At 37.5% G+C, this 10,913-nt stretch overlaps 1 pseudogene; it reads right to left on the bottom strand.

The window, feature by feature from the left end:
* Positions 1-374: 374 nt before the first annotated feature.
* On the bottom strand, positions 375-10,632 carry LOC118842610 (annotated as a pseudogene).
* Positions 10,633-10,913: the final 281 nt, after the last annotated feature.

Here is a 10,913-nt window from a genome sequence, read left to right as displayed (position 1 = left end):
AGAACTTGAAAATGTTTTATTATAAACAACTTGTATAATAAGCACTGTTTTAAAATTACATTTCATCCCAATATCTTTTGCTGCAATTGCAGTTAACATGGAAACTTGGAAACATGGAAGTCAGTTGTGCACTAGAGGTCATCTTATAAAAAGTGTTCTGTTATTATCCTTAGCAGACTCACCCTCATTATGGGAGAATGAACAATGCCAAGTATAAAAATTGAGTTAATGGGGCAGCAACGTGGTGCAGTGAGTAGTGCACTGGCCCTGGAGTCAGGAGAACCTGAGTTCAAATCTGGCCTCAGACACATGACACGTACTAGCTGTGTGACCTTGGGCAAATCACTTAACCCCAATCGCCCTGCCAAAAATAAAAAAATTTGAAAAAAAATTGAGTTCAGAGTTCTCTAATTTTTCAGTTTGTATTTGAATTTCTTCTTAGATATATCAACATGACAACTGGCCAGCTCTCTTCCTTTGAACTAATTGTCCCCCATATTTGCAAAGCTTTCTTCTTTGAAATCTCTACCACTTGGAATCCCTTATTTTGTAAAGACAGCTCAATTAAGTACTCTGACTGAAAGCCTTCCCACATTAATTACATTCACAAAGTTATATCTTCATCAGGATTTTTTCCAGTATGAGTGCTTCAGTGTTGAAAAAGGGTCATGAAAAGCCTTCTCGTAATCATTAATCACATTCATGAGATGAAAAATCTCTGATTCATGCTAAAGTATAAACTGTGGGAATAAGCTTTGTAATAATCATTTCGTTTGCTTCATCATTCCACTGTGTAGTCTCTGATGTTGAATAAACTGAGCTCTAGTGGAAATTCTTTCTACATTCATTACATTTATAAAACTTCTCTCAAGTATGATTCCTGATATTGAATAAAGGATACACTCCTAGGGAAGGTCCATCTACTAAACTTTATAGGTTTTTTTTCTCCCGTTTGAATTCTCAGGTGTTCAGTAAATCGTGAGGACCAGCGAAAAGCCTTTCCACAATCATTACATTTATAGGGTTTTTCTCCAGTATGAATTCTTTGGTGTTCAATTAACCGTGATCTCCAACAGACGACCTTTCCACAATCATCACATTTGTAAGGAGCATCTCCAGTATGAATTTCCCAATGTACAGTTAACTGCGAGTTCCGTCGGAAGGACTCGCCACATTCATGACATTTATAAGGCTTCTCTCCAGTGTGAATTCTCTGATGTCTAGTAAGGTGTGCTTTGAAATAGAAGGTTTTCTCACAATTATTACACTTTTATGGCTTTTCTCCAGTATGAATTCTCTGATGTCGAGTTAACTCTGAACTCCGGTTAAAGGCCTTCCCACAATTAGTACATTTGTGAGGCTTCTCTCCTGTATGAATCCTCTGATGTAGAGTTAACTCTGAACTCTGATAGAAGGCCTTCTTACAATCATTACACTTGTAAGGCTTCTCTCCAATATGAATTCTCTGATGTCTAGTTAACTCTGAACTCTGACGGAAGGCTTTCCCACAATCTTTACATTCATAAGGCTTCTCCCCTGTATGAATTCTTTGATGTCGACTTAATTGTGAACTGCAACGGAAGGCTTTTCCACAATAGTTACATTTGTAAGGCTTCTCTCCAGTATGAATTCTCTGATGTCGAGTTAACTCTGAACTCCGGTTAAAGGCCTTCCCACAATTAGTACATTTGTGAGGCTTCTCTCCTGTATGAATCCTCTGATGTAGAGTTAACTCTGAACTCTGATAGAAGGCCTTCTTACAATCATTACACTTGTAAGGCTTCTCTCCAATATGAATTCTCTGATGTCTAGTTAACTCTGAACTCTGACGGAAGGCTTTCCCACAATCTTTACATTCATAAGGCTTCTCCCCTGTATGAATTCTTTGATGTCGACTTAATTGTGAACTGCAACGGAAGGCTTTCCCACAATAGTTACATTTGTAAGGCTTCTCTCCAGTATGAATTCTCTGATGTCTAGTTAACGGTGAACTCCGAGAGAAGGTTTTCCCACAATCTTTACATTCATAAGGCTTCTCCCCTGTATGAATTCTTTGATGTTGACTTAATTGTGAACTGCAACGGAAGGCTTTCCCACAATAGTTACATTTGTAAGGCTTCTCTCCAGTATGAATTCTCTGATGTCTAGTTAACGGTGAACTCCGAGAGAAGGTTTTCCCACAATCTTTACATTCATAAGGCTTCTCCCCTGTATGAATTCTTTGATGTCGACTTAATTGTGAACTGCAACGGAAGGCTTTCCCACAATAGTTACATTTGTAAGGCTTCTCTCCAGTATGAATTCTCTGATGTCTAGTTAATGGTGGACTCTGAGAGAAGGTTTTCCCACAATCTTTACATTCATAAGGCTTCTCTCCAGTATGAATTCTCTGATGTCTAGTAAGGTCTATTTTAATCCAGAAGGCTTTCCCACAACAGTTACATTTGTAAGGCTTCTCTCCAGTATGAATTCTCTGATGTTGAGTTAACTGTGAACTCTGGTGGAAGGCCTTCCCACAATCATTACATTCATAAGGTTTCTTTCCAGTATTAAGTTTCTGATATGGAGATAACTGTAACTTCTGGTCAAAGGCCTTCACATAATCCTTATGTTCATATGGCTTTTCTCGAGTGTGAATTTTCTGACTGTCATTAAGGTATTTTTTATAGGGGAATTTTGCTTCACACACATGACATTCATAAGGTTTCTCTCCAGCATGTAGTCTCTGATGTTGGGTAAATTGTGAGCACCAGCAGAAGACCTTTCCATATTCATAAGGACTCTCTCCAATACGCAGGCTCTGATGTTGAGTAAAACTAGAAACAAAAAGTATTCCCACAATCAATACATTCATAAGGCTTCTCTCTACAATGAATTATCTTTTTCAAAAAGATGTGTATTCCAGGTGGCTTTTTTGTATTCATTATTTTTGTGAAAATTTTCTCCAATAGGAACTCCATAATGAGAAGTAATGGATGAATTGCAGTAGTTATATATGTGTAATATTCACAAAATATCTATAGATATTCAAAACCAGAAGTATCAAATAGGTGGCCCTGGCCACATGCAGCCCACAGTACTCCCGTGTGACCTAAACCAGATTAAAATGTGATAGGGAAACATTTAATAAAATAAATAAAAATACAATACAACATAGATAAGAATACATTTTAAAACTAAGTCAATAATGAGCCCATAGGGATCCTTATGTATAGATTAGTGGCCACTGTTCTAAACTATTAAAAAGATTTGAACTATAAACTGAAGGAATTTTCATATTTAGTATATTCAAATTTCAGTTGCTTAAACCTGAATACTGTTAGAAGTCCTATTAATGTGTACCACACTGTATTATTAATGTACTTTTGCTTAATGGGAAGATTTTCCTAACCATTAATAGGCCCATGTGACCTGCTTAAGTCACATGGAAGCCTGAGTCACATAAGTCTGTGGTGGGAGGAGCTTAGTGAAAGGATGGAACAGGAAGGGTGGAGCAGAACGTTGGACAGAGCAGTTAGAGATGAGGGAGAGAGAGAGGAAGCAGCTAGCTGTGAGTTTTTGTTTGTGGGAACGCTCTGGGATGGTGATGCTCCCTGTAGTGATAATGTATATAAACTTTGTTGCTTTGATGGATTGGGTTTTCTGGTGTTGGGATTTGGCTTTCTGGTACCTGAATAAATGTTTTGGTTCTGTCTTCCATATAGAGAGTCTGTTTTGAGATTCAGAACTATGTCAGCATATTCATAGTTGCTGTGGGTGCTATGAATATTGGGTTGGCAATACAGACATTTATGAAGATATTTTCATATATGGACAACTGCTAAGGTAAATAAATTGAATTTAGCCTCAAAATAGCACTATGTATTCTGAGTTTTCTGTTGAGTGATTGTTTTACTTGCCTAGAAAGTTTCTCCTCTTGGTTCCTCTGTGGTCCCTCCAATATGACATGATATTCCCAGGCTTCTTCCAATTTAGAGATATGGAAACTATCCCTTCTGTGTTCTTCCTGAGTTGACTCAGTTCCAGGCCTAATTTTCCCATCTGCAAGAAACAAAAATGTAAATATTCTCAATTAATTCTCAAAGTCAGTCAACAAGCATTTATTAAGTACTTACTATGCGTCAGGCTCTGTGTTAAGAGCTGGGGATAAAAAGAAAGGCAAAAGACAGCCCTTGTTCTTGAGGAGGTCACAGTCTAATGGGGGAGACAATAACCAAATAAATATATACAAACTAGCTATGTACAGGATAAACAGGAAATAATTAACAGAAGCAAAGCACTAGAATTAAGAGGAATTGGGAAAAGATTCCTGTAGGAGGTGGGATTTTAGCTGAGAGTTGAAGGAAGCCAGGAAAGCCAGGATGTGGAGGCAAGGAGGGAGAATGTTTCCTAGGACAGAGAAAAAAAAATGCCTAGAGCTGAAATGGAGTATCTTATTCATGGAATATCCAGGAGGTCAGTGTCACTGGATCAAAGAGTACATGGTGGGAAAAGGTATATAAGGTGCAAGAAGATTGGAAAGGTGAAGGGAGTAGCTAAGTTATGGAGGACTTTGAACACCAAACAGAGGACTTTATGTTTGATCCTGAAGGTAATAGGAAAATACTGGAGTTTTTTGACTATGGGGGTGGCATGGACAACAGTGGCATTTTAGAAAATCATTTTGACAGGTTACCAGAGGATGGACAAGAGTGGGGAGATACATGGTAGGTAGTCTGAGAGCAGCTGACTACAATACTACAAACATAAAGTGATCTTGGCCTACACCAGTGTGATTGCAGTATCGGAGGGGACAAAGGGCTTATTCAAGAGATTTTTTGAAGGTAAAATCTATAGACCTTGGTGAGAGATTGGATATAGGGGGAGAGTGAGGAGTCAAAGGTGACACCTAGATTGTAAGCCTGGGAGTCTTGGAGGATGATGAAACCCTTAACCATAATATGGAAGCTTAAAAGGGAGGAGGGCTTAAGGCGAAGGATAAGAAATTTAGTTTTGGTCATGTTGAGTCGAAGATGTCTATAGGACTTCCAGTTTGAGATGTCTAATAGGTAGCTGGAAATGAAAAACTGGAGATGAGCAGAGAGGTTAGGGCTGGATTTTAAAGTCATTAGGACAGATGTACAGCAGAGAAGTCAAGAAGAATGAGGACTGGGAAAAGGTCATTGATAGGCATTTAAGAGCTCTCTGGTAGCTGTTGAGAGAGTAGTTTCAGTTGAATGATAACATTAGAAGCTGGATTGTAAGGAATTAAGAAGAGGGTAAGAGGAGAAGACGAGAAGGTACCTATTATAGATGGCCTTCTTAAGGAGTTTAGCCACAAATGGCAGAAGAGTTATAGGATGATAGATAGTGCCAACAGAAGGATCAAGTGAGGGGTTTTTGAGAATGGGGGAAACATGGGAATATTTTTGTAGATCATAGAGAAGCCAGTAGATGGAGAGAAATTGAAGATAAGTGAAAGAGTGGGCATGACAGAGGTGTCAATCTCTTTAGAGGAGATGGGATGGAATGGGATCCCTTGAGAAGGTAGAGGGGTTAGCACTGACAAGGGCCACCTCTGGGTCAAGAAGGAGACAGTGGCAAAAGGCATCTGAGTTATATAAGATAAAGATTAGAGGAGAAGAGGGAGCTCTTGGGGAATGGCTTCAATTTTTAGGAAAATATGAAGCAAGGATCTTATTTGAGAGGATAGGGGTAGGAGAAACCACAAGAAGTTTGAGGAGGGATGAAAAAGTTTGGAAAAGATGCTATGACACCTGGGAAAGTAAACTGATAAGGGAGTTGTAGAATCTGAAAGGATAGTAAGTCTCAAATTCCCTATCAAGAAAAACTGTCTACATTTTTTTGATGTACTACTATATATTCTTTGCCAGGACATTTACTTTTTTTTGTATTAATATTCATCAGGGCTATTTTTCTTTAGTCATCTTTCTCTGCTTTATCTCTTCCTAGAATTGGCATAAGGATTATATTTGTTCAGTAAAAGAAATTGAGTAGAGTACTTTTCTTTCTCTATTGGAAACAATTAATTTATAAGAGGATATTTCATGTAAACACTTGACAGCATTCACTTCTAAATTGATCAAGACCATGATGCTGGGCTGTTGTTTGTTCTGTCCTTTAGAAGTTCAATTATGGCTTGCTCAATTTCCCTGTAGGTTAAAATTTCTATCTTTTCTTAAATTCTTGGGCAACAGTTCTTTTTACTTTTATTTCTCATCTTATTAGACACTTGGGGGAATATTTGATACTAGTCTATAATTCTTCTGAGTTTTTTTTATACTCTTTAATCATTTATCCTTTGAGGAAAGGCTTTTAGTATTGTATATTTTGTTAGTTCCATACATAAGTTAGATATCATACCATTATCAAGTGTTTTTTCTATATGACAGCATCCTTTCTTATCCTAGCTGCTTAGCTTGGTAGTGACAATGCTTTTCAATTTCATTTAACTGAAAGAATCTATTTTATAGTTTGTGATTCCCTTTACTATTTGCTTAAAGTTCCACTCCCAGCAACTGCTGTGATACAAACCTGGATCTCGTTCTTTTTAATGTTTTCAAGTATGATCAGTAATATTACAGTTCTAAATCCATTTTTAATTTATTGTGGTATTGTGTAAGATGGTCCAAACTTAATTCCAGTCCAATTTCTCTAAGGTTTTTCCAGCATATCTTGCCAAACTGTGAGTTCCTCCTCAACTAATTTTTATTTTTAATTTAAATACATAAAATATATTAAATACATAAAATTATTTTTGTAACACTGACTGCAATTATTCCTGATACATCTAATCTTTTCCACTGAAATGCTTTTGTAATTTTTAAGAAATAACAAGTGATTTTGTTGATGTCTGTTTCATTACAAGTGGAAGTGCTACTCCCTCCTCTTCCCCTCCCCCATCCTTCCTTCCTACTTAAAAAAAATTTCCCTTCAGATTTTTGAATTTTTGTCCTTCCAAAAAAATTGTGTTGTCTAGTTTTATCAAGGAACTCCTTAATAGTTTGATTATTAAAAGTACTATTTAATATTACCACAAACAAAATATGAGCAGTGAATATCTTTCAATTATTTAAATTGCTTTTCATTACTTCAAATACAGATCTTGAATGACTGGCTCACAGATATTTTATGCATTTTGTAGTTACTTTGAATGGGATATCCCTTTCTATTAATAACTCCTGAATTTTATTACTGCTACGTAAAAGTACTTTGATTTTTATGTATTTTACAACCTGGTTTCCTGAGACTGTTGACTGTTTCAGTAAGATTTTGTTAGTATTTTCTTGATAAGTTTATTTGCTGGTGTTTACTCAGTTTTTTGTTGTTGTTGTCATTTCATCAATAAATAGGGGCAATTGTCTCTTCTTTGCCTATTTTATGCTTTTATTTCATGGTCAATACAGGAATTTGTTTTTTGACTAGGCAAATTTGTTTTAAGTTTAAGTTTTAAGTTTGATAAGTTGATTTTTTCTTTCTTTTTTGTTTCAAGGAGGGGAGGGGAAACAAAGAGAAAATAATTTCCTAATTGAAAAAAGAATTTTTTTAAAGGAATGATGAAGGGACATGAGGCAAAAGAATGACTGCTAGGGATTAAGTAACCCCAAAGAAGAAATAGAAGAGAAAGATCTATTTTTGATTGAAGGAAACTCTTCCCCTAAAATTGAGGAATTCAGGAGGGGACAAATGTAAGTAAACTATTTTATCAACAGCTCATATGACACAGCTCCAGCTCTTCTCTAGAGACATGGAGGCCCTTAAGACTAATATTTCATTAGTTCTTCCAGAGAACGACCAGTTAAGATGTGACTTAAGACTTCCATGTGTCTGGTTTTCATTGACTTACCTAGACAGATGGCCCTTGGTACTTCTCCATCCTGGATCTGAGGTACTTCCCCTTCTTCCAAGTGGGAGATCACATCTGATTTCCAAACTGGAAGTCCTGTTCATTGCAAATGGAAAAGTGTTGAGGCCAGAGGCCCCTATCATATCCTCATTCAGTCCCTGGGATAAAGAAGCATGCTAGGTATGCTCAAAGGATGTTACAGGGCCCCTGAAGAATAAATTTCACTGTGTTCCTGAAAAATACTAGGGCTACATATAGAGGATTTGCATTACAAATTATATTGGACCCATTCCCACTAAGAAGATAAAACTTTCTTATCCTTAGAATCTGCTTTGGACCTTTAGGGGAGAATCTTTGACCTAAAGGGACAGAGAATGGGGGAAGTTACAACCTCAGAAGCAACACAAGCAGCTAGTTTCCAGATACACACAGGAAAGACTTCATCTAGGACTAAGAAACAGAGGTACATCTTCACTGGCCAAAAGATCAAACTGGCCTCTGCATGCCAAATAATAATTCTCAAACATTTACCACTTAGAAAATGGCATTTTAATAAGAAAAGTACCATAATAAAGAGATTCTGAGGTACTGGAGATAGTTGTCCTTACCCAGGAAGACAAAGTTCCTATAGTTCTCCAACATCACATCCCTGTACAACTCCTTCTGAGAAGGATCCAGGTTTCCCCACTCCTCCTGGGTAAAGTCCACAGTCACATCCTTGAATGTCACCAATTCCTTCTGGACCTTCAGGAAGTGGTAAATTTGGCAGAAATCTTCATTTATGAACAGCAATATATGCACGTGTGTATGTTTATGTGTACATACATAAAACACATATATGTTGGATATGCTTAGTTTATGAAGTACTTTATTTTAGAAATTTCTTATGAAACAGGGCAAGAATTATCCCTTTCATTTTACAGATGAGAAAATGACCCTAAGAATGGCTAAGTGCCATACCCCCAATCACACTCATCATCATCATCATCATCTTCTTAATGGAAAAGCAACACTTCCTTCAAATGCCCATTTGATAGCAACTGTTCTTTAATTAAATACCTAATATTAACATTAACAAATTTCATGTATTATTGATTCCCAATCAGAAGCAAAAGGCAATCATCCTCCAATAGTCAAATATCATTTCTGTTGATTAACATTCTCCACTGTCATTTCTTCCTACCTTTACCATTTCAGACTAGTCCAAACATGTCTACCATTAAAACCCCCAAATGGCATTTTCTTCTTTAATAGGTAACATTGTACAGAATTTCAGTTTGCAAATGACTTTATGGACATTATCTCACTTGAATCTTGAAAAAAGCCTGTGAGGTGTGCACTTTCAATTTATTATTTTCCCCAGTTTATATTTCAAGAAAGTTAGGCCTAAGGAGATTAGTCAACTCAAAACTGAACACTTGCTTTGTGTCAGTTAATCGGTTAAGAGGCAGGATTGCAATCCAGGTCATCCAGGAACTATATGCATCACTCCATCACACTGCCTCCAAAACAATTTAACTTTTAGGACACATTATAGCTTAACACAATAAAATTCCATGAAGAGCTATTTTCACAGTTAACTTTTAAAATTAGATGTGGGCATTATTGTATTATTACAATTGCCTTACAGTTATTATTCTCTCTCCATATGCCTTCTGAACTCAACACAGAAGTGGGTGCCAACCAAGTCTTATCTTTTCCTCTGCATCTCCCATGACAAAAGCTTCTGTATTGAGGCCAGTAAGGTTAATCTCTAGATTAGCTAAAAGAAAAAAAAGATGGATATGAAGGAAAAAATTCAGATACAAAAAAGTTTTATATTATCTTCCTTCTATGAATACATCAGGTATTTGATATACTTGTTTAAACTGGCTCATTTTGTAACTTATTCTACTTTTTTTAATCTTGCCTAGCTATATGATAAAGTGAAGATCACTTCTCTGTCAGTTTCTTCATCTGTCAAATGGGGAAATACTGCTTTCAATACCTGCACATTTCTGTGAAGAAAGTGCTGTGTAACCCATGTGAGACTGATGTAAATCTCTATTATTTTCATGATTTATTTTTTATCCATTGCAGCAACAAGCTCAGGACTTAGCAATCACACAGTTTGAATAATGATTAACTTTGGATAGAAAGAGTGAGAGACAGGCAAACTAGAAAGTACATTTGCTATGGAGAATGTTACCCAGAATGATATGGTTTAAAACAGAAAGAGCCCCAAGAGTCAAGGATCCTGTAACACAATTCTGGTTCTGTTACTTGCTACCAGTGTGACCACAGAAAGGTCCAGTGACATTGAGGATTAAATGCTGAACTGGAGTCAAGAAGACCTGGAAACCTCACCTCTTACTCACATTAGTGAGTCATCTGTAAAATGATTATGAGGCCCAAAAGAGCTGTCTGAAAAGACTGTGTAAATCTTCAAATGTTACATAAATAATAATTATTATTATTATTACTTTTCTCTGTAGGGCTTTTTCTTCATCTCTAAAATGAGGGAACTGGACTACACAATTACTAAGGGCCTCTCTAGCTTTAAATTCTACCTTCTGGTAAGGTTAAGATCATAGAACAGATGTAGAAACAGAGACAAGGATCTTGGACACCATCTAGTCCAACACCTCCAATGACAAATAAGTAAAGCCCAAAGAGATTTAATGCTTAGTTCAAACAAGACAGACCCCATTTCTTAGGTACCAGACCAAGGATAAGAAACAAACATTTCCTCAAGAACAAACTGAACTCACTTTGGAGCCTGGCGCCGTCAGAAATACAGGGGCCATTCCCACCCTCGTGGAGAAGGACAGAGGGCTCAGAAGGCAGAACCGGGGAAGAAAGACGACCCGAGACAAGCATTAGTCTACCCTGCCCCTTCCAGACCATGGGCACAACCAGCCCTCCCGCCCCACTTCCCCCGCACACAGGGAGCTCACGAACAACCCAGGCTCGGGGCTGGGGGGTTCAAGGACCACACGAGGAGCACTTGCAGTTCCAGCCCCAAAGCCGGACAGGGACCGAGGGGAGCCCGACCAGGACGTGGCGGGCGGGGGATCGAGGTGGGGCA

Source organism: Trichosurus vulpecula, chromosome 3 (assembly GCF_011100635.1).
Source record: "Trichosurus vulpecula isolate mTriVul1 chromosome 3, mTriVul1.pri, whole genome shotgun sequence".
Taxonomy (NCBI): Eukaryota; Metazoa; Chordata; class Mammalia; order Diprotodontia; family Phalangeridae; genus Trichosurus; species Trichosurus vulpecula.
The sequence above is the reverse complement of the archived record's forward strand: the minus strand, read 5'-3'. Positions and strand labels throughout refer to the sequence as shown.